Genomic DNA, 7,167 nt, shown 5'->3' with positions numbered 1-7,167 from the left:
CTACTTTCACTACACATTGCATTTTTTTTAGAGAAAGAAATAATTTCTGACTATTTGTAATTTTTTAAAAGATGCTAAATGCGAACTTTTTTTATCTTTGTATCATTAAAGATTAATTGATTCAGACATTAAAATAACTGGACTTATTATTAAACAACATCATAATAAGTTCGGTTATTTTAATATAAAACATATCTAAGTTTTCCGAATTTAATATAACACATTGCTGAGAGCTACGCAGTATTTGCGTACTGTGAAAAATCTAAAATGCTATAACAATTCCTTTGGTATAAAATGAGCTGTTTATTTGCTATTATAATCCATTCATTACTTGAACAAGAGAATAGGAGAAAAGAAAATGCCAATTGCATTTGTACTCATTAGAAAAAAGTTCGCTACTTTTTTCGCAAAACATTGCCTTTCTTTAAGCCATATCTATCTAATAAAGGCGCTGCATCTAGCTAATCAGATTAAGTAAGCATCTACTATTGATGGATAGAGGAAATTGTAAATGAGAAAGCTCTAAATGAATAAAAGCGCCTGAGATGCATTCAGTCGTCTTCATTAATATGATTATTATGATTTCGCACATTTGATGTTTGAATTTTGTTCTAGAGGATACAAAAGGTCCTCATAATATTAATTACCATATCGGTGCAAAAAATCTTCCTAGGGAAAGAAAATCTCTGCTTTCATTAAAAAAAAAAAATTATTTTCCCTGAGATGCTGCAAGAATTATAAATAAATAGGCATCAAGGATAATCAAGGAAGTATGACTTCCTGAAAATTTAATTTTTGCGACGGAAACTTAACTAAAACTCTTCTGATCATAATTTATACAAGGAAATGTCATCATTTCAGACGGCATACACTACTTTCCTTTTCTCTTCCTTTCTGTTATTTCTATTTTTAATGCTTCAGCAGTGCTTCGAGATTTTATTCGGATAATACTCTTCCGGATTAAAACACAAAACGCACCACCGCATTTGTACTTGTACTACGTTGAAGTAATGGAAGAGATCATTTGCTGAAATATTTGTTATGCATGTTTTCATATCGGGAGTTATTGGAATGAAATTCCAAGATAAATTTCAAACTGCTTTGATATTCCACTTAATGTTGTAATTTTGTTCGCAGCATCAAAATTGTGTACAAGAATTCTTACTGTCTCTTCTTCCTCCTCTGCGTCATTTCAACAATTACGATCTTTTGAAACGTTCAATTAAAATTTTGCGAGAGATGATTGTTCTAACTTTTCGACATCTTCCACATTCAAGTCACAACCGTTAATTTAGTGTTTCACATCTTCGTTTGTTTGCCACACTGTCAGATTAACTTTCAAAAATTTTAATACGTCGAAATGTTTATTGCCATGAAAATGATAAGAATTGCTATATATAAATGTTGACCCCTATTCTCAACCCGTCCTTCCCTACCAACATTTGCAGTAATTTCTTAACTGCTCGTGCATTATGTGCCATCTATTGTGTAGATGGTCTATTAACATTGTATTGCAAACCGTCCAAATTTACTTCATCCTTGTCTACCATTACAAATAGCAATAAATTTGCAACAAATTTTAAGCCGAAATCTTTTGTGAATGCGCGAAATTTATATTCCGACTGAAGGCTTCCATAGTTGTAAAACACTTCGCTAAAACTCTCACAACAGTGACACTTATAAATCATTGGCGAGGAAGAAAACGCTAAATGTTGGTCGATTTAGAAGCGTTACATTTGATTTCAAAAGATTTTGTTGAGGAATACCCGTTGCCCCTTCTTCACTCTTTGTTTTCTGTGGGTTTTTCCATAGAGACTGTTGGAACGAACAATACTGATTTAACTTCAGGAAAATTCTGCAAAATTTAGGAGGCACTACTGCTGTTTGTCGGTTATATGTAAGATCAACAAGCAGTTCGATCATTCTGTATGATGACATTTCTGACAATGGATAATCAATCAATACGAAACAAAATAAAGTATGTCTCGTATTCATTTTTCTCAGAAAGTTAATTTTACATAGAGGACTCGATAATTTGTAGTGATCAAGACGCAAACGGCGAAGAGATCAATTTTCCTTCAAACTCAGAACATATCGTTAGGAAGCAGCAAACATTTCACTGCCATTAATTTAATGAAGCCAACTGACCGTTTTGTTATCAGTGTTTGCGGGTTACGCCAATAAATCTGCCATATGTTGAAGTAATTCAACGATTAAACATCAGCAGACGCAGACTCTATTGAAAATGATACATTTGTTTCCAGAGAAAAAAGAAAACACTGCTTTTTTCACCAAAATCTACTAACTGTCAATGTGTTCACAAAAACAAGAAATTTGGAAAAAAAAGAAAAAACAAAGAATAAAAGTGATAAAAAGAAAGAAAAATATTAGGAGACAAAAAAGGAAAAGGAGAAGAAATAGTAAGAAATACAGTGATGGAAATACAATAAAATTCTTGAATATATATTTGCATGTGTGTGACAATGAACAAATCTCCTATTATTCTATTCTCTGCGTAAGGTACAATACAGTATGTTCTATACCATATCGTACCTTACACAGTCGTTCATGCCATACAGTATCCCGCTACACACAAACAGACAGACACACACATTCCAATAAATACATAAATACACAAAAAACTTATTCCCAAAAAAGTAATGAAATTCACGAAAAAACGCGGTGTACAGGATAATCATACTCACTGAACATATTATAAAAGTGGGTTTGTAGAAACATAAGGTGAAATTCAATTTCATTCCATAGTGTAATTAATCTAAAAGTATTTGTATCAAATAGCAAAGACCATCATTTCAATTGAGCACCATAATCATGAAAAAGAAATGATGAATATTCTTCATTTAAAATGCTTCATCAAATTCAGCAGTTTATAGTTAAATTTTGACGCCCAAATAACTTATGCTTTTGTCTGACTAAAAATTAACTAATCATTATAAAAATAACATTGCAAGAATATTTTTAACGAATGAAAACAGAAACAGATGAGTGTTCCTGTAAGTATAAAATCAAAAATTCTACATCCAAAGGAACAGCATTTACGACAGCTCCCTGAATAGATTTTTTTTTTTCTTTTGAAACATAAAAGTGAGGGAAAATATAGAGGAACTGTGCTATTTTTTTTTCGACATGAACATATAGTTTCGTAGAACGAGGTAGTAGTGACAGTAGCAGTAGTAGTGAAAGTAATTAGTAGTAGTAGCTGTGATAATAGCAGTAGCAAATAATAAAAAAATTCAGGACCAGAAGAGACCCTTTAAAAAGTTTACAGGCAATCATGAAATCATTCACATCCACCGTGTCTTAAGAAAAGCAAATCCCTGAAATAATGGTTAGAACAACAGTAAATTGTAATATTAAGTTTAAGAATGAAATAATTAATGGTAGGATAAAACTATGAGGAAATAAAACCCAGCGAAAATTTCTATGCTTTCTTAAAAATGACTCGATTTTACCGATTAAGCAAAAAGAAAAGGATTGTGAAATTCTTGTAAGCAATGCTAACAAGGCATCAATTTCCTTCAAGAAAAAAAGCTACATTTAGCTAACTCTTTTTCGCCAATACCATTTGACGATATATCCATTCTACACTAAATTATAAATCTACCTGTCAAAATTTACAAAATGAACTTTGAAGAAAGAAATTCATCTCGAGTTGCTGGTGAGAATAGCAATAGTATTTATGCTTTTGGAAACACGAATTCTGCAGTATCTACAAATTCGGCTTAAAGAGTTATCATGAACAGTTTTTTAAAATAAAGTAAATCATTACATATTTGATTACAACTCCGATCAAATGATCAGAAAGACATGATTTTCGTGAATTTCAATCAACCTCTTAAAAAAGAAAATCACAAAATCCCATCTCAAAATTAGGATTTTTTTTTCAACTAATTTTTAATAAAACGTTAAGAAAAAAAAAAAAAAAAAACTGTCAGAATCCAAATGTTTGCCCTCAATCGACACCACCGCGGTGGCAGAATACTTCGTTCCTATCGTTCATGTAAGCTGATCTAAAGATTTCGAAACAGCAAAAGTAACAGAGGAAACAGTTTTGGTAGCATAGATAATTAATTTGACTTCACAGGTTCCAATTCTTGACGGTGCTAAGTTTACTGAGCGCTCAATCGTCTTTACGGACTATTCAAAGGAAAATTTTGCAGTATACTTTTTACACCACAAAATGCCGAAATGCACAATGAGGCATTTCAACTACTATGTCATCTCTGGAATCTTAAATGACATGTCCTTCATTAGGAGTAAGACTCTTAGCTTGTAGTAACAACAGATTTAATCAATAATGAATGATCAGTTTCTTAGCTCTTCAATCTCACAAATGTTTGGTCAAGCACTTTAAACACTGCTTTAAATTTGAATGAATGAAAGGGAATGTTGGTTTGCATCAAATTTTGGAAATTCTATAACTGATGCAAACAAAACTTCTCAAAAATTTGAGGATTTTTTTACTTCTATTCTAATCTATAATCTTCATTCCTTCTATTGAATATATAAATAAAAATTCATGAGAAGGCATCAGGAGTTTGTTTGAATGCAAAGTTTGGTTCATTAAAGCGAAAAGAGAGATGCAGTATATGAAGACATTTCCATATGGCCAACAGATCTCACATTATCAGTGTGGCAAAATTAATGAAAGTGAGTTAAGTTGTACTAACTGAATTTATATAAGTGTATGAGTGAGAAAATGAAATAAAAGAAGCGAACTGTGCACAACAATAAATAGCATAGAGTATTCTCAATAGTGGGAAAGATGGAAGTACAAATATACGGATGGATAATAATACAGTAATAGTGGTAGCAGTAGTAGTAGTAGTAGCACTAGCAGTAGTAGTAGTAGTAGCACTAGCAGCAGTAGTAGTAGTAGCATTAGCAGTAGTAGTAGCAGTAGCACTAGCAGCAGTAGTAGTAGTAGCATTAGCAGTAGTAGTAAACATATATCAAGAAACTATGGAATTCATAAAGCATATTATCAGAAATATATTATGCAAAAGAATCTTGAAATTTTACTTTATTAATCTTAATTAGAAAAAAAAAGTGAATTCAGTGAATTCTTCTTGTTCATATCATATAGTTTACCATTTAGTTAGAAGACATCTATGGTCTTATTGAAATTTGATTAATAATGACAGTTTTGAAAGAAACAATTCTTTTTGACGGCTTTCTTAAAGAGAAGCTACAAGAGAACTAAGAACCAAGAAATTATGTAGAAGATGAAAAATCATTGTGTTGATTGAAATGAATATCAGAACATATAACGTTTCATATTACAAATCCACCAAGCAAAAAAAAAAAAAGAGCGCATTTTAAAGAAATGAACAGCATAATGGAAGATTTGAGGGATTAAAATACAAAGGAAGCAGACAAGAAAAATGCTTTAAATGAGAGCCAAATATGAGAAAAAAGATTTCATGTGAAAAAAAGATCAGTTAAAATGGAAATATCTGAAAATTGATGAAGACAATTCAGAAATAAACAATTACATACAAAAATAAGGAACTAATCTTATTATTCAACTTTATGGATAAACGATTGCCTTTATTATCTAATCTCATTTCTTCAAGAAGGAGTCAATTTCGAATGATGCAATTAAATAGTAAAAAAAAAAGACCTAAAATTTGAAAAAGTAATAAGGCCAGTTGCTTTTTGTCTATGCTGAAATCAAAAAAAAAAAAAAAAAAATGGAAAACTCAAGAAAAAAGCTTAGAAAATAGTACAATAATATGCAAAGGAAAAAATAGTATTCTGTATAGCTTATGGAAAAGACCAATAATGAAACGAATTGATTAATGATTTCAGGATAATCTGAACAGTATGAAGTATTCATATGATGATATGAAGGAATAAAATAAAAAGGATAACTTCTACAAAACCTTGGACAGAATCTTTTATAGTTTTCAAACAAAACAAATTTTCAAATGTTAATCCTTTTTTTTTTTTTTTTTTTTTTTTGAAAAAATAGAACAGAGACTCATACAATGTGAGGAGATCACGACGCGAAAAAAAGTATGAGCTAAAATTTAGCATAATTTGATGCTTTTTCAACTTCAAGCTAATGCAACACGGAATGAAGCTAAATTTAATATAAGCTATAGATTTACACTTTCCAATTCAAGATGGAATTGCTAATTAGAACAAGTAGCCAAAGTGTGCGTTAAAAGTTTGAGCATCGAAATATGCCATAATCATAGTTTAATGATGCACCAGAAATGTCAAACATTGTGGTGCTAGTACCAGTTTATGCTTGATTTCCACTCCTCTTTTTCAATTCCATCCCTCTTAAACAATTATATTTCATATGGTAAAGGTCACTATCAACGATTGTTTTCCACAATAAAATAGAAAGGTCAAACATGAGCTGGTACCTTGAGCAAATCGACTTCGTGATATCCTATCTAAACAAAGAATACACATTGTTCTAGAGAATACTGTTCAGCCACCATGCAGGTTGCTTTCCCTTCAATTTGCATTGTCATCAATAATTTCAACTGAAAGAAATGACGAAGGAAATTTGGAGAGGCATATGAAACTGAAGAATTAACCAATCATCATCTTATTCCTTGCATGAACAGCTCAAAAGAGACAAAGAGGCAAAGGGAAAATAGGTGATAATGCTATCATAAAAATAAATAAAAAGAAAAAACAAGCTTTCAAATAAAGGGCATATTCCCAAAGGATATATAATTTGAGATAGATTTGAGTACCTGTTATTTAGAATCGCTTCTCTAACTTCATCAGATAAGGCTCATCTTTTCTGTGGTCAATGAATAAGGCTCAGAAATAAACCAAAATGTCATGACTATGGAAAAATGCATTACCCTGATACAAATTATAAATGAAAATTTGGTTACGCAAATAATTTTGCATTTTTCCTGAAAAGACTCCAAGTTCTCAGTGATCCAATGCACTAGCTAATCAAAAGCGATCTTCCGATTTAAGTCGATAATAGAAAAATTGTGCCCAAATGTATGTTTTACTATCGGAAAAAAAAAACTTATACCTACCATCTGGATAGGAATATCCTGAAAACTTATTGTCTGATGAGGAATAAAAAGAAATATAATCCACGAAAAATACAACTTCAAGAAAATAATGTTAACAATGACAAATGTTCCAACTATTTAAAAATTTAAT

This window comes from Brugia malayi (genome assembly GCF_000002995.4).
Source record: "Brugia malayi strain FR3 genome assembly, contig: Bm_v4_Chr4_scaffold_001, whole genome shotgun sequence".
NCBI lineage: Eukaryota > Metazoa > Nematoda > Chromadorea > Rhabditida > Onchocercidae > Brugia > Brugia malayi.
The sequence above is the reverse complement of the archived record's forward strand: the minus strand, read 5'-3'. Positions refer to the sequence as shown.